Genomic DNA, 17,808 nt, shown 5'->3' with positions numbered 1-17,808 from the left:
AGTTCCCTGTGCTGCCTTCTCTTCCCCGCCTTCCATGAAAGGTAGGTAGGAGAGCAAATCAATGGTCATTTGGGTTGTGTTAACTGCGAGCTGGTCTGTTCTTCAGCTGGAAGATATTTAAGGATGCACAAAGTGGAAAATAGTCAAAAAGCATTGATTTCCCAGACAGATTGGGTAAAAACACAGGGAAGGATACAGCCCTCCTTGGAAAGACTGAGGAGACGAGGCTGGTCCATCATCCCCTCACACGATGAGCCAGTGTTTGTAACAGCGATGAGACACCCAGAGTTGATTACTGATTCTTGCCCAAGATGATTTGGTTTCACATCTCCCGTTTTTGGAGATGTCCCTTGCTGTCAGGCTCTGGGCTCCCCTGGCACGAGCGCTCGCCCTGCTCCCATCTAAACCACCGCAGTCAGCAGCAGGTTCACTGGGTTGGGAGGGGATGACCATGGCTGGTGGGCTAAGGCTGTCCTGGAAGAACAGCAGTCTGGGTTCTGACCTTTATGTCAAAATTATTTATAGATTTTTACCCAATGACTATTTGGTGGTTTTGACACAGAAATATTCTTAGTGTAGACTGAACTTTAAGAACTTCAGAAAAGTTGGTCACTCCTTTATTAAATGTTATTGTAGCTCACAGACCTAATAGATGTATATTTTTATATATATATATAAAAATATGGATGTAGTATATTCACTTTGCTGTCATGTAACAGGTTACTCATGTATTAATAATTACTAACAGCACAGATCTTAGATCCTTCTGGGTGGATAGCGTCCAAAATTTCTGCAGTTTGATGCTGTCTTAAGGCTTCAAATACTTTGATCCTACATTACAAAAACAGGCTTAAAGTTGTTCAAGAGACATCCAGTATTTCAAAGCCAGGTTTCTTAATTTGACACTGCTTTAAAAGTTGACTGCTAAGCAGAGCCAGCCTCTGCGTCCCCTGCTAAGGGCCAGCGTTGTGGGTGTGCATCGCAAAGTCCTAAAGCGACTTCGTGTTGAATTCAACTTCACTCTGTCATTGGCATTCAGCCCTTTACAGCCATATCTGGATCTTTTATGGTAGATTTTTTCTTTTTCTTTTTCAATTCTAAACCAATTTAAAGCCTTTTAATGGCAGTAAGTGTACACCTGATCTGCCATTTTCGAGCTGCAATTTATGTTGTCTCGCAGCAGCATTAATTCCGGCACCTGAGGCGGGAGAAGGGCTTACCGCCGTCAGACTGATGAACAGGGATGGATCTGTGCTATTTAATTAGGAGGAGCAGCCGCTTCCCACAGAGCTGCTCGCACATTGCCAGGAGGCAGCCCGAGCGCCAGCCGCCCTGCGAGGCAGGGGCCAGCCCCTGTCCCCGTCTCCCACCCACCCACAGTGGGTGAAAATCCTTCTGAGTGGGGGGAACAGCCTGGCACAGGGCTCCCGGCCCCTCACTGAGTCTCCTCTGGTGCCTCGCTAGGGGCAAATTTGTCAGATCAACCTCTAGGCTGAAATCACAAACCCCCTGATTTTTGAACTGAGGTTCTGTTTGAGTGCAGTCTTGTTCTGGGGGACCCTAAAGATAACATATAGCACTGAGTAGAGTAAAAAAAAAAAAACCAAACCACCCATATTTTCCTTCCTGTAGGAGAGAATTGCTGATTTTCATGCTGCAAATAGGTCTGGGCTTGAGGAAGGCTTTTTGGCAGTCCTGGTGAGACCTGCTTGCTCCAACCCACCTGGGACAGCAAAGTTGTCACTGTAGGAGGGACATTGACTGACTATAAACTGTCCATATTTTCCAAAACCAGTGAAAAATTGTCAGGGAAGAAAGTATACTGGCAATGGTCTTTGATCTATTTTTCAAGGGCAGAAATGAAACCCTACGTCTTATGACACAGACATAAACCATCGGGGAACTTGTACCTGTCAGAAGAGGTACAGTGCAGGATATTTTCCTTTTCCACTCTCTTCGTCCCTGGCCTTGTACGTGGGACAAACGCTTCTCATCAGCTTCTGTGAGACTCCAGGGGAAGGGAAAAAAAAGATTAGGAAAAAGGCAGATAAAACTGGAAGCAGCAGGACGTGATGGCTATATTTGCATATCATTTTGCATTTGTGAGAACAGTAATAACCCACTTACAGAAGGATGACATCAAGGTCTACCCTATCAGCAAATCAGTTTCAAGACGCTTCATTTTTTTTCCAAAATAAGTTCTCTGCAGTTATTTTCCTTTATAATCTAGGCCTATCCGATCTACTTACTGGGCTTTATGGACTGAAATTTGGCCTAGCTTTGTTTTATCTGTCATGCCAAAAGCCAGATAAATAAACGTAGCCTTATTAAGTGGGACTGGAAACTGCAGGGTTAAGGGATAATGATCTGAAATGTGCCTGAACCAGGGATGCAGGCAGTGGTCAGACACAGGCAGCTTCGCGGGATGGGTCCTGTCTTTAATCACCCGGCTTAACTGCACTGATTGCCAGCGAGCCCCCGCCACTGGGAGAAACCAGTCCCCGACCCCTTCTCTTGAAATGTTTCCTTGTCTAATTCTGGCTCCAAAACTCTTCTATATTCAAGAAAATGGGTTTTCCTTTCATATGGGAAGGAAAATGATACAAGCAGAGCTCAGTAATTTTCAGAATATATTGGGAAGAAAAGGCATTTATTTGGTTAGGTACCAGCTAAACTCTGCAGAAAAGCCATTGGTAACGCAGAAAAGGCACTCGATCCGCGCAGAAACATTCAATAAATGTGTCTTGGTTGGGGAAAACAAGTTTCAGCTGCGGTCATACCGTGGGATGGAGAGTCCCACAGCGACCTGGTGCATGCAGCAGAGCACGGACCACCACTGCACGCTCTGCACCAGTGGGTCCAGGGGACTGGTCACCGGTACTGGCCCCGCAGCTCTCTGAACTGGTCGTAGCGATTTTCAGTGGCGCTTGGGTCGTCACGGTTGGGTGGCAATGAAAGCTATCTGCTGCTGTGCCAGGATTTGAAAACCAGCTGGGGACAGCCCAGCTTGACACCAGTCCTAGACAAACATGTAACGGCGCGTGCAAGGGTATGACTAATGAAGGATGGAGAGTTATTCCATCACTGTAGGGTTACAGAAAAGAACTTGATATCTTTTTAATGAGATTGCAAATTAGACTGCTAAAGGTAATAATGTTGTTGTAATTTACAGAGATATTTGATTCTTCAAAGCTATTGATTAAGGAATTAGAATTATATAAAATTAATATAGTACATACTGAGAGAATTTCAAGCCAGCAGATTTACAAGCCTCACAAGACAGCTGCTAACAGGGGAGCGAGCAAGCTTGTGTCCACTCAGCTCTGGTGGGGCTCAGGTCTTGCTCTTTCACGATTTAACATCCCTGTCAGTGGTTTTGGGGAGAAAACAGAACATTCGTAGATGACATGAAACCAGAAGACAGGTGAAGAATGAAGTAGTAAGTCACCGAGGCTGAGCATTTGGGCTTTGTCACTTGGCACGAGTAAACAGAGTTTGTTTTTTAATAAGGTCAAACATAAAGTCCTGCATCCTGGAAGGCAGGAGCCAGGCTGTGTTTGCAGGGCAGGGATTTCTGCCCAGACAAGCGGGGAGCCAGGGAACAGCTGAGAGTTTATGGTGAATGAAAGCTCCTCATCCAGCACTGTAGCCTAAAGGTATAAGTATTTTGGTGGGATAAAGAGGGTAATTGCAGCACTGGGAAGGAGACACTGCTGTTTCTGTGTTGGATGACACGTGAATATTTCCAAAACGTGTGTCCGCTTCTGGTCTCTTAAGAAAACCGCTGCTGCTGTGGAAGACCCCGAGAGGAGGTGGAAGAGCATCGTGCCTTGCCGTTTCTGCCGGGCAGAGAGGGAAGGAGCCGTGCGGCCGCCGTGGTGCCCGGCTGACCGCGGAGCTGGCTGCGTGGCATGCGAGGTCCTCGGCACAACCGACGTCCCGCGCCTCGCTCGGCGTCGCGGGGCTCCTTGTGGCGAAACCCCGGTTGCCTTCCAGAGGTGCTCTGAAGAGGTGTACGGGAATGCAGTCCATCATCTATGGACTATGCTGCAGGTTTCAAATAATCCCCGGTGTTGGTGGATCAAGTGTGTGACAGCCTAGCCCAGACGAGCTTTGTCTCTCTGAAGCCCTACGTTGGAGCAAGTTGCTCGCTCCCAATTCCTCGCTGTGGCTTTGTGTGCTCTGGACACACTGACGAGTACAGAGGCAGGGGAAAGCAGAGGGATCGAGGCGATATGTTTTGCATTTCCCCTTTGCTGTGGCCTTTTGCTCCTCCATGGTTGCTTGGTGAGGGCCAGCTGCAGCCTTCAAGCATTAGAAATATTTAAAAATCATCCCCTTTGCTCAGGGGAAAGGTGGCATAGCAAGCTGCCACGTTCCCTGAGAGATCAATAACACCCTGCAGGAAGCTAAATCGTCCTTTATTAATCTGATGAATTAGCCTGATACAGGGAGAAGGAGATCAACAGCATGGAAAATAAATGCATGCCCTGAAGCAAAGCTTGTCAGCTATGGAAATAGAAATGTCTTTCCTTTTATCCATAACAAATAATCTTGAAAGTTAGGCTAGGAGACCAAAGTGACTTCTGAGGTTTATCAGTGCTACGTGGATAGAGAAACTCGCTTCCCTCTTTGAAAAACAATTACGCAGAGACAAGCAGTTTCCCCGCTGTGCTGCTGGATTAGAAAGCTTGAGTATCTTCCTCCTTACGCTTTAAGAGGGCCTGATTCAGCAAAGTACTTATGTACATGTTTCAGCATCAGAGTCATTCAAGGGAGATCAGCTTTAGCCTTGCAGAATCAGGATCCTGCAAAAAGGCGAAATGAAATGGCATCAGATTTCCATCATGTATTGAAGAGGGCAAAAACGGGTTTTCATAATAAGGAACAAAAAGCAGCACCTCTGAGCAGCTGCACTGGGGAGGCAGCCCTGGCCCTGGGTTTTTCCCTGCCTTCATGGGAACAAGCTGCACACCACCAAGAATTGTTGTGGCTTTCTCTCTGAAAATAGCATGATTAAGCCATTCCTTCTAAAATGTGGTCAGCTTTTCGAAAGTCTCTATACTGCCTGCAGTTGCTTTGGTTTGACCAAATCAGGGCTGGCTGTTTGGGGATTTTCGAAGGAAAACATTCAGTGTGCCAGCGTGGAGAGACTCCTGCTGCAACTCCTGCCCCAGTTTTCTTTTTCTTTCAGGAGCATGGCGCAGCATCGCCCAACCCTGCTCTGCCTGGGCCAGAGTACCCAAACCCAGCAGCTCTGCAGCAAGGAGCTGGGGCAGGTCCTTGTGGCTGAAGGAGAGTTTTGCTTCCTGCAGCTGCTGCATCAGCTTTGCAGCACTTGCAGGAGCTTTTGCACACCTGCTGATTTCCTAGTAAAATAAGTATAAATCTCTCATGCCAGAACCAGGATGACTGAGATGTCAACTCTGACATCATTTAGTGTTTTCATAAGAATAAGATTTTCAATTTTTATTTAAAAAGCCAAAGCTTCTAGCTTAAACTGTCAGAAAATGCTTGAAAAATTTTAAGTCAGATTTAAGATTTGAGGTCATGTCAGAATTTGAAAATGGTTGGACATGGCAACGCACATTGATAGTAATTGCTTTAAAACTGTCATTTGAGGGATTTTTGAAGGTGTGCTAAAGTTGCCGTGGAACACCTTCAGGCAGAGAGAAGTGCATGGATTTTGGTGTATTCTCCTTGGAGAGTTAAGGGCTACATTTCCCCCACTGAACTCCAGAGCCTGAGTCAGACCAAAATATTGGGGTCTCCAATTCAGCCTTTCCAACTTCTATTTTTTATCTGATAGAAGGTGCAACTATACAAATAGTCCCTTACACTCATTGGGTTTCTGCAAGCCACAAGTTATTACCAAATAGAAAGAGGGGAATTCTGCAGGTGCAAAACCCAATACAAATGATGAACTACCTCCAGTGTCAATGCTTTGCTCGTTTCCCATCCCTATGGGCAAACTTGATTTTTTTGAACCATTAATCTACAGCACTGAATAAAGTTAGGTAAATCTGGTGCAATGAGGAAGGCTTTTAAGCTGTGATAGGTATATCATGGTCCTCTCCCATTCTGTGAAATTGCTTTATAGCCAGGCCATAATCGCAATGACAGACATGCTTGATTGAGTTTTGTCTCTCTGTTAATCTATGGTGTCATTTGCAGGTGAAAATGAAGAGCTGTGTGTATCTGTGAAACTGTGGATGCGCTGAAAAATTATCCTTTTAATACTGAGCATGGAGGTTCCCCTGTGTTATTATAGGAGTGCGTTTTAGGATCAGAGTCTTTGGAAACTTCTCATTATAACTGTGATTTATTTTTAAGCGGTTTTCCCCTATAAAGTAATATTAGAGATTAAGGAGCATATATTTCAGGTGATAGTGAAAAACTGAAGATTAAGGCAAGGTACTGAGAATGCGAGTCCATGAGAGATGGTGAAGATGACTCATTTCTCTAATGCATGGGGTGAAAGCTTAACTGAAAGGGTGAACAGATGAGAGGCAGAGCACAAGTGGTGTTTTATTGTCAGATCCTGAAAAATGTCATTTCAGACTCTCAGGGGAATTCTGCCTGGGCTTTCCCATTACAAGTGCAATTTGTTGTATGTGAAAGAAACCGATGACTAGGGGACGGGTGGCTTTTCGCAGCGGGACGAGGAGGAGAGCAACACTTTCCAGGCAGGGTCTGACTTGCAATAGCATGTACCGAAGGAGCCAGGGAGGTTAACTGTGTCCTTTGCTGGTGAGGATGAGCCAAGCAGAGGTATGACAAAGTGGGGAAAGGTTATCTTGAGTCTACACTAGTGGAAGGGCTTGGTAGGTCTCAGCAGGTCCTGGAGCAGCGCGTGAGGTTAAATCCACCCCTTGCAGCACTGGAAGGGTTTTTTTTCCCCTCGGTTTTGCACAACGGGATGTCTGCACGCTGCTGCTGGAGCCTTGTGCAGCTGCAGTCATCCTGTGCAGCCCTGGAGGGTTCACGTTGCCTCTGTGAAATGGAGATAACAGCCCTTCTTATCTACAAGGCTCTTCTCAGATATCAAGATGATTAAGCACACGCCTTTGTAAAATGTGCCCCAGCACCTCTTATCATTGAAGACAAGGATGACTGGGAGCAATGAGTCAAAGTGAAAAGTCAAAATACAAGGTGAGGCAGTGATGAGACAGTGACTCCCCAGGCACCGAGCCCTCTGCTGTGGTTCTTGCTGCTGGGGCTGTTCCCCACCCTGAAGGAGGGATCCTGCCAACAACCAGGTAGCTCCGGTCGCAGACGGGGCAAAGGGGTTGTGGGTGCTTCTTGCCTAATTGTGACCGTAGGAGTTCACCCCCTCACCTGAGAAGGGGTGTCCCCCCGCCGTGGCGTTCCATACGGAGCAGACGTCGGGAGGTCGAGGTGGGGAGGGGGTCGCTGGAGGTGGCTCTGCCCTCCTGGGGTGGACCGGGTCTGATTTTCCCCTCTCACTTTGAGAAGGAAGAGGAAGAGAAGACAAAGTGAAGCAAAGAGCAGCTTGACATATTGACTCATTTTTATGCCCAAAGTCCATGTCCTCAGGCTCCCCGCTAGCTCCCCTCATCTGCACCAGTTACACGCCCGGCGAGATGGTGACTAATGGAAGATCTGATCATATTTCTGTGAAAATCAATGGCAAGCCTTCCCTGGTGCAGGACCAAGCTTCTGCAAAGAAAATGCTTCTTGTGAATTAGCAAAGTCGGTGCGAGAAAAAAAATCCTTTGCAGTGATCACCTTTTAAATTTAGCCATCCAGAGACTTTTGATCCAATCTACGTGGAAAATTGTAACCTTTGCTGAAGAACGTGCTTCTGTTCAGTGGGAGGTAGCAGGGTGCTCCGGATCTCGTGGGCTTGAACCCAGAGGGAGGTTTGTTTTTAGGTCTCATGTTGACTAAGTTCTCCTCTCTTGTTTAGAGGGGGTAGTTTTACTGTTAAGGGTGGATATTCAGATGATCGCTGCCTTGGGCCCTTCAGAAAAATTGCCACATTTTACATTCAGGGCAACCTTCCTCACATAGTACATCGCTGCAATTAATTGTCTTGACACATGATTAGTACCTGGGGGCAAGGACGGATCGTTCTGTTGATTGGGCAGGGATGCGTTATTAATTGTATAAACTGGCTCATAGTCAAAGGACACAAACCAGTGTCTGCGGTTATTGTCACTGTGGAACTGGTTTTTGAAAGAGCGCAGGAGATTTGTGGTGGAGCAATGCTCCTTTGCCATCGCAATATTATTAAGATTGTCTGACTGCAACTCGCAATAAATTAGTCTTTAAACCCGATTCCTCCGCAACACCAGGTCACTTGGTATTTCTGGTATTGTGCTGCACCCTCCCATTTGCTCCTGTTTATTTTCCGTCTTTGCACAGACGTGGCATCTGGCAGACTGAACAGCGCAGGTAGCTTCTCCCTGGCTAGCAGGGAACAGTTAGGAGTTTTGTACATAAAAAATGAACTGGCTGACCTTGACTCATTCTGAAATGGTGTGATGTCCTGTTTAGAGATTTAGTTCCATTTTCTGCCAAGAAGTCATTCTGAAAGGAAGTTCATGAAGGATGTTAAAAGATTTAGCAGAAGTAAAAAAAGCAATAATAATAATAATAATAATGATCATATTGTGTCATTTATTCTCTCTGCATCCCATGTAGTTGAAGCAATTTTACAGCTATTGTTACGTTGTGCAGGATCTCTTCGTGGTGTTAATTACCAGACAATATAATACAATTCAAGCCTGAGATGTAAGGCTTCACTGAAATGAATCCTGAAGTATTTCACTGCTGATTGCAGGCTGTACATACCAATGCGGCTGCTTTGGAGAGCACTCCCGGGCATCCAGGAGGCAGCCACAGATGGGGGGGCAACAATGGCACCTCATAGGTGATCCCAGCACCCATGGGGTTCTGAATTTGTACAGGGGAAGCTGCCAGGTGGAGGCCAAAGAAAAGTCAAAAGTCCCAGGGTGGGGGCAATAGGTGAGTCGTGATACATCATGAAGATGGGGCCAAAGGTTAAGTTTCTTTTCAGGTGGATGCTATTAGTTGTGCCACGCAGCACCTGCAGCATCTCTGCTAACCAGGAGGCATTTCCATGCACGGCATTTTATTAATGTTCATTCTCTTTTCGTTTCCAAGTTGTGCGGGCTCTGATGGGAGCAGTTGACACATGCATACTTTCCATTACGTCTTGCATGAGCAGCTCACATGCTCGTTTCTAAACCCGTCTGACATCTCTTCAGCTGGTGGTGGTGGCGGGTCTCCGGCGGTGCCCACGGTGGGGAGGACATCCCTGCCCTCGCCGGCGGGCACGCAGCCTCGGGGTGCCCATCCTGCCCGCGGTGCTGCGCCAGGACAGCTTGCCCAGCTGCCTAACAAACTGGCTGCCTGTGTGCAGCTTCACGCCGTGCTGCCAAAATTTCTCATCTTGACAGCATCACCACCCGCTCTCATTACATTAGAACTAGAAATTGTACACACCAACTTTTTAGAGTGACACGTAAAGGGAAATGCATGTTATATTACATGCTGTTATTAAGTGCCTTAGGCTCCAGCAATCTTTTTTCTTGCCAGCATTGATTCATTAAGCAGCATACGGAAGTATAATAGTGGCTGGTATTAGGTTATATCCCCCTTGCTAACAAGACTCTGATTTTTCTTCTTCAGTTTTATTTCCAGTGTTTTGCATTGCTGTAATGGAGAACAAATTGTACAGGAGAAAAAGCACCTGCTGAATTTTAGCCTTTTGGCTCGTGCATATCTACAAGGCCTGTGTGTTTCACTGATAGGACTCTCATATATTTAAAATTCAAAAAGAAAGACTTCTTGATCTAAAAATTATCTTGTTTTACTTGGGATGTCAAACTGAGAATAAACTTCTCAAGTTTAAGCACATTCAAGAGTAGCAGGCCATTGTATCTGATAATGTACGATGTCCAGGGCCCTAGAAAGCTTACGTAGAAGACTAGGCAGGAAAAATAAGAAGATAAGCCAGATACAGAAAGAAAACAGCCCCAAAAAAGGCATCATAAGAAATATAGAACAATATACTCCCTCCCCACTGAAGAAAAACCCTGTTTCAAATGACAAGAGCAACTCAGTTTTGGTTTAGCTGAAAGCAAGGCTTGGTGCATTCAGAGATGGCCCCGTGTTGTCTTCTGCAGAACGTGCTAAAAGGTTGCGGCACCCTGGTTTTCACAGGGTCTAAGCTCTGCACCCCCCGTCGTGTGGACATGCAACACTTTGTTTTTTCGGTTGATCATCTTTACACTTGCGTCAAACCTCATAACAACCAAATTAAAAATAAACTAATGTAAACCACACCATGTAAAAAAAGCAAGGTGTGGGAGCTGCCTCCTGGGGACCACTCAGAGCACACAATGGGGAATGGACAGGCAACCGCAGTGCACAGCCGAAACGCTGCCTGGCCCTGTAGTTGGGTAGGTTTTTACGCCTTGCTGAATTGTGTTCTCAGCCAGTTGTGCAGAATTCCCTTGGTTTCTGGTTTCTGCTCCCCGTTATACCGGTGGTGATGGTGCAAGGGGAGAAGCGACCAAAAAGCCCGCCCTACCAGAAGCCCCAGCGTGTCTCACCCCTCTACAGCTCCAATGGCACGAACACTATCACTAAAGCCTTTTTGTTTTTCAAAGACAGGGTTTGGGAATCTCTCTTTGCCCAGATGGCACGTTGCTGGACTCCATTTGCAGGTTATTGCTCTGGTTGTTCAAGGTGCTGCAGGCGCGTGGTGTCCCCCCGGGACTCTCGGTGCCCCTCGCAGAGGGCAGCTGGCTGGCAGCGATGGTCCTTCTGCTCTCGGGGCTCGCAGGAGGGCTGCCTGCACGCAAACACCCTTGTGCCTTGTGCGGGTGGGTGCCAAAGGGGTCAGAGCTGCAGGACAGCCCTGATGCCGCAGTCACCCGTGGTGGGTTGGGGGGCTCAAAGGCACAGGACTCGACAGGGAGGGAGGGCAGAAACAGTGGAGAAAAGGAGGAGGATGGTGTTTCCCTGCCCACGTTGACTATGATCTTTCTCTCGGCAGAAGGCTTGTTTCTACAGCCGTCACAGATGACCTCTTCCTTCGGCTGAAGCCCCACGACAGACCCTGTGGTGCGTCTTGATGCAATGGTGAGCAGCTTGGCTTGCAGAGCTCATAGCAGAGCCTCACGAGTGAAACCCAGCAGCCCCAGTGCTGCCACTGGTGTGGGGGAACCCAAGCTTGTTGTGGATTTGCCCCATAACACTTCTTTCCCTGTCCTGTCAGAAACGAGCTCCCTGCCCTGCTTCTACTCACATCCTGAATTTTAAAACATCCCCAAGTACTAATGACTTCAGACCTGCTCCTGAAAAAAACCCTGAGATGATTCAACCTGCAATAACAGTGATATACTAATCTGTAATAAAAGTCAAGTGCCCTGTTAACCAAATACTTCATTTCTTAATTCAATTGAAACCCTGCTATGACAAATTTGCTCTTTTGAAGTGGACAAAAAATATTTTCAACAGATGATGCGTATTTTAAATTCGTTTTTAAATTATTATCTTAAGATACACTTATGACAAAGAAAAGACGTGTGTGGGTGCTCAGGGCAAGACTAGGGCAGACGTGTTCTTCAGTGTGGATTTATTACTGTTTTCAGCTATTATGTTATCATCCGTCATGTATTTTATTATTGTTAATAGTTAATTTGCATATTAATATTTATTATTGCTCTGGCCCTCAGAAGGATTCCAGGGCTCTGGAGATCAAAGGGACCGCCGACAAACTCCTCACGCTCCAGCTGCAACTTGAACAGGCTCAGCCAGCAGCAGCGAAGTGCCTTGCTGTGTGATCGTATCGCTCCGTGTAGGCAGAGGTGAGCTTTGCATGTGAATTTAAAACACCACTGAAATTAAAATGGGAAGACGGCCCTGAGGACCGGTGGGTTTCTCCATGTCGGAATTTCCTGTAGTGTCTCTGGTGCTCTGGGTGGGGACGACCTCTTCTTTTATTAATTTTTGTTGTAGGTAGTAATTTGTGAATAATTTTCTAGGTAAAACAAAGGTTGAACTTTTGAAGCAAATGTACATGACATGACCTTTATATCTCTTAGTCACTGTCAGGCTTCACTGAGTGCTCTGCACCTTGACATTCAGTAAAGCAATAAAGAACTGAAATGTACTAATGTAACCTTTATAAAAATAGTTAAAATGATAATTTAATTTTTAATCTCCCACTATGGTGTTAAAATAAGCTCAATAAACTTTGGCAGTAAATTACATTCAGAAGGAACTCAATTTGAATAACATTATGGTTATGATAGTCAGCAAATTATGTCCTGAACCACTGCTTCAAGAAAAAAAAAACCCACGTTTAAGGTGGGGCTGTTGACCTTTCCAAGTTTTGGATAATAATTGGACCACTATTCAATTTTTGGTAGTTGATCTGGAACCTCAGGTCCTTTCTTCTCACATATCCTACCCAGGCAATCAAGAGGATGTTGTAGATTAATATCTCTCAGCAGCCAGAGCAAATGAGTCTTACGTATTTGAGCCACAGCATTGTGTTTAATTTCATCTTTATAAAAGACCCCCACAAAAAAAAAAGGACCAAAAGACTATTTGAGGGGAAGATGAAGAAATGAACCAAAAGAATGGTTTAAGCAAGATTATAAAGTTGTTTGATAGAGAAAATAATTTCTTGGTCGTCCTATAAAATGACATGGTTTGCTGGGTGATCATTACAGATCAGGCTGTAAAATCAGGCTGAGCTTGTGACTCTGGAGTACCTGTTGCAAGCTGAAAATACCATAGGCTTACATATACAAATGCATGCTGGAAATGAGTGCTGTGTGAGATCTGTATATGAGATACAAGTTGTTTAGAAATGTGTATACAAGACTATGCGTTGCATCTTACATGGAGGGATCTTAAACTATTTCACAAACACATATTTCTCAGAACTGTTTTACCCAAAGTGCGTTCCTTCTGCAGTTTGCGGTGATACAGCAAACTTCTTCCATGGATGCAATTTTGATCTTTGTTTTGTCTAACCGGACAAAACCTACTCAGGAAGGTGAGGGACATGTGTCCAGCATTGGCTTGGTTCGTTGTTTTAATCCACGAGAGGTATTGACGTTCTACTTGTTCTCTTGCAAAATTAAATCCTTCTCCTGCAGAGCCAGCCTTTAATTGCCTGTAGTGCTTAGACAGAGCTTGGACAGGGACCATAAAAGTACTTTGATAAATAGGTAGGACTAGAGAAAACAACGGTGCCTCAGCTCTGCTCACCCTCTCCTGCATCTGTGCCTGCTCAGCCCGACCGCAGTATATCACGGTGGAAGGGGACACGTTGCCTGTTGCGGGGGAAGTGCCAGGGAAGCTAAATACAGTGAGAAAATACAGTAATGCCACCATCTCAGCTAGAGCAGGAGCTATTACTGGAGGACTGACTTTATTTCTTAGAGCTGTCTAGAGGTTTCTGTTTCTTTGAAGCTGAGGACAGTGCAGTGAAGGTGTGGGAGGTAATGTTCAGTGAGGGGAAGGGAGACAGAGGAAAAGCAGAGTTTGTACTAACAGGGAAAATGAGCTGAAGGGAAGGAAACAAATCTTACCTCTGGGCCGTAAAAAGGTGGATGCACGTTATATGCTAGTGGGTGCTATTTTCTGGAGAAGTGGTGATATCTACTAGCAGGTGATCTGGATTGCAGTACTAAAGGCTCATTACGTTGTTCCCAATGCTGCTCTAGGCTTAGGTATTTTCACATTTGCTCTATAAAGAAATGATCTTCTGAATGAGTTTTACTGTATAATTTTCAGTGAATGTAATTTAAAAAGGCTTCAGTAAAACAGCTCTTTACCCCTTGAAGGCAACTGAGAAGTAGGAGGTCAAAAATTAGTGATCTAGTTTCATGTTATTAGATTTCCCCCGATCAAGGCAGCAGTGAATATACTGCATTAATAGAGCACCAACTGTGTAGAACAAATGGATTATGATACTTTTTTTTTATGGTGGTACTATAAATACTTTGTCCCTACATACCTTTGCCATTGAAAGCGAAGAATGACATTTAAATACATGTAAAGAAAGCACATAATCTTATCTCCATAAAAGTTACTTTCACCTTCTTGTGACTAATTAGGGACATGGGGACTTTCTTTAAGCATCGGTCATTTCTTCTTGAAGATTAAGGCTGATGAGTGTGTTACAGACAGTGAATCGGAAGGGGTTTCATGCCTATGATTATATTGTTACTACTTTGACCTTAGTCAAATGGGGGGCATTTATACGCTCTTACAAAAGAAAGACATGACTCGTTCAAGGGGGCACGACCGGTACCAAAGTAGTGGGCTAAAAATGCGATACCCCATGAAATTATCTGACCTCAAATGCCTGGAAGTTAAGAGGAACATTTCCACTAGCTTGTAATCTGGACAAGGCTTAGTCCAGGGAAAAGCACACGTTTTGTTGGGTTTTGTTTCTTTTTTGGTGACTGTTAAACTTTTTCTGTTAAATGAAACATGCTATCTAGAATGATTTCATTTCTTGTACTTTTATTTGCTTTCTTTTTTTCACTTAGTAATTTCTCAGTTGCATTTCAGTTAAAGTAAATACATGCTATCATAAAGTAAAGAAGTTAGGTTTACGTCTCTGAAGTTTTTGTAAAAACTGAGGATATTTTGGAAAAGTTATGAAAAAAACATTATGATGCCCTAAAATCTGCCAAGATTATTCTACTGTCTATTAGAACTGATGGGTGAAAATATTGCAGAAAGAACAGTAAAGAAGGAGTTTCAACAACACAAAAAGGCAAGTATTTTATGAAATATTTATGTAAAAACTAATTAAATGAAAATAAAAACAGAATTGTATTTTGCTTTAAAATTTGCACTACAATGTCTTGGTGGGAGAAAAAAACCCTCATATTTGATCAAGAGCTCTCTGAGGTAGGCAAAAAATTCAGGCAGGAGATTTCTGCCAGGTTTAGCTGTCAAACAAGAGCAGGAAATTGAAGTCAAGCACCTACATTTAGCAGCAAAAGAATAATGTGTCTGCTACGGTCCAAGTGGCAAAGGGCTGGCACCGTTTCCTCACCGGGCACCGGCACCGGTGTGGTCCCTGACTGTCCTGTTGCCACTGCGTTGCTCCTGCCCAGCGGACTGGGGTCTCTCCGGAGGGCAGGGTGCTGCAACTTGGTGCTGAAAATGTTCCTGAGCACATTCCGCTGTAACTAAAGCCCTAATGTGTTTTTTGGACAGCCCTGAGCATGCTTATGAATAGTTCATAGTAAAAGCTTCCATGGAGAATATAAAAAGCAATTAAATCTTAATGGCCCAATGTTTACATTTTTTGAACTACAGGTTGGAAAGCCTGAGTGCAAATTGTTCAGATAGATACAGCTAACATTTTTGCTGTAAGGGGATTTGTGATAAGCACTGGGCAAAAAATGTATCTGACCAATCTAGTCTCTCATTTTTTCATATGCATTTTCCTTGCACCACTAGAAGTGAGGGTTTTCAGTTATATTTTAGAGGGCAGTTCCCTCAGAAGGAGGACTGTTGGTACCTGCAGATATGAGGTCCCAGGGAGGGGGGAGCCTGATCTCACCCAGGCAAGGAGGTCAGGATGAGGATGCTGTCCCCAAACATCATCACGGTGCTTAGACACCATCCCCATGGGAGCCATGATGACTACATACAAAATAAAACAAGACTCAAGTGTGAAGTACTTTATAGTTGGTTTTTAGGAGTCAGTCCCACAGGGGCAGCAGCCTCGCGCAGGGCTCTTTACCCTGGCTGGGACTTGAGAATCACCTCATGTAGACCTGCTAGCAACCTTTCATGGGTACATTATGCCAAGTAAAGCAGCAAGTTTCATCTCCAGGTAAAACTTCCCCTTTGACACTAGGGAGGATGACATCGTTGGGGCCTTAAGCTTTTTCCTGCTCCCCACTGGCCATTGCCACCGCAACTTGAGTGTAACCCACGACCCAAGAGACCCATCAAGGGAGGCAAAGGCTTTCCTTTAAGCCTTACAGACTTTGTGTCTTGGTGCCTGAGGCATTTTTATTTATCTTAAAATAGAGTAGCAAGCCACCATATGCAGTTTTCCTCATCTTGTCCTTCTGGCCCACCTTGACCTTGACATGGGGGTTCAGCCATACTTGGGACATGCCTTCCCAACCAACGGGGCTGCCGAAGCGTGTCAGCCAAATGGGAAATGGTCCTCTACAGGCACTTGCGTGAGAGTACCCATCTGGTATAGACTGAAAGCAGCGACCTGGAGTTATGTAGATCCTCTGCATCACCCAGACTTCATCTGCTTAGCTTCTAACCTTTGAAAAACCCACATCAGCCTTAGGGAATGGCCTTGAATGCACAAGAGCCATGACAGCAATGTGAGGAGTAAGAGCCTCTCTTGGCATGTAAATGTTGTTGTCTTGGCCAGCTCAACTTCATTTGCTCTTTTCTCTCACTGTATTTGATTTAGTCTGCAATCAATAGTGGAATGAAAAGGACGTGGGTTTAGTCCACCCACAGACTTTCACTGTGCTACTTGGAGATGCCCGGTCTGCAGGATTCTGCAAATCTGTGCTCCGTGCCGTGCAGCACGGGAAGGATATAATCAGAAGTTGAATGCTGGGTAGTCCTTGCCTAAAGATTACTGCTCTCCAAAAACACAGGCTTCCTGTTGTCTGCTGAGAGAAGTTTCACCTACTCTCAGTCTCGCTACAAGCAGGACAGCTCTGCTGTTGATTTCAGTCAGAACGGGGTTAAAACTACTAATCATCTTACTAGCAGCGTAGCTTATGATCTGATGGTACAGCCTGGCATTGAGTCCAATGCAAGTTTTCTTTCCTGGGCTGAAGGAAAGTAACTCTATTGCAGTCTTTCATCAGTGGGAAAAGATAAAACTTAATGAGGGTGTTTTTCAGGATCTGTCAGAAAAAAAAATTAATTTAATACACACAGGTATTTTAAAATTCATAAGCACCGTGTGTGTGTGTGTGCACACGCATGCATGTACACACACACACACCTTCAGTTCTGGGTTTTTTTAGGACAGAAATATAATTTTTTCTTTTTGCTGAAGTCTGTGATGTTGGCCGGAAAAGCAATCTGTGCCCAAAAATACTAAGGCAAAACTTTCAAAGAACAATTAGTATAACCAGAATATGTTCTTTTTTCCTTATTGAGATCATGTCTGTTTTAGTGACAGCCTGGCTTGTGAAAAAAGCATGCAGTGAAGTCCACTGCTGGTGTGGTCTCTATACAAAATACTCAGAGTGGAGGGGTGTGTGTGTATTTCTCTGTACTGAGACCAATGTAACATCACCACAATAGATTTTGAATGATTTATGAAATCTCTCCTTAGTGCAATGAGAGGATACATGCAGGGCTGTACTGAACTATTTACTCTAACATTTAGTTTAAACCTGGTTAATAAACCACTGAAAACCTATAAATAAATAAATAAATAAATAAAATCTGTATATTTTCTCTTTTTGCTGTTATAGGTAGGCTTATGATTGGAATCTCAAAATATTAGAAACTCAAGCTGGAAACAGGAAAGTGCACACAGCTCATTTTTATTTTGCCATGAGCAATGTTTGGTTTCAGGTGAAGCAATTTGTGCATCACCACAAATTGATAGCATAGGGTGATGAGGTGAGTGCAGTCATAAAAGGAACCTGGATTATTCAATAAACTGGTCCCATTGGGATCAAATGGTACATACTGAATTCTGTATTTATGAAACTTCAGCATGGTGTAGTTTGCCTCACCCTACAGTTGTGTACCGGGAAGGAGAGACTTCATTAC

At 44.6% G+C, this 17,808-nt stretch overlaps 1 protein-coding gene across 3 annotated transcripts in view; it reads left to right on the top strand.

Moving 5' to 3' along the window:
• SH2D1A (SH2 domain containing 1A) overlaps positions 1-17,808 on the top strand; it is a 54,885-nt gene that overhangs the window by 13,866 nt on the left and 23,211 nt on the right. For 2 of the 3 annotated variants that reach the window (XM_075053905.1, XM_075053902.1), the window contains exons 2-3: positions 11,051-11,136; positions 11,733-11,864. The gene's annotated coding sequence lies outside the window, so the exon portion shown is untranslated. The remainder of the gene's footprint in view (positions 1-11,050; positions 11,137-11,732; positions 11,865-17,808) is intronic. The other variant, XM_075053904.1, reaches the window with a different exon arrangement.

Source organism: Buteo buteo, chromosome 22 (genome assembly GCF_964188355.1).
Source record: "Buteo buteo chromosome 22, bButBut1.hap1.1, whole genome shotgun sequence".
Lineage (NCBI taxonomy): Eukaryota > Metazoa > Chordata > Aves > Accipitriformes > Accipitridae > Buteo > Buteo buteo.
This window is presented reverse-complemented; position numbering and strand designations above follow the sequence as displayed.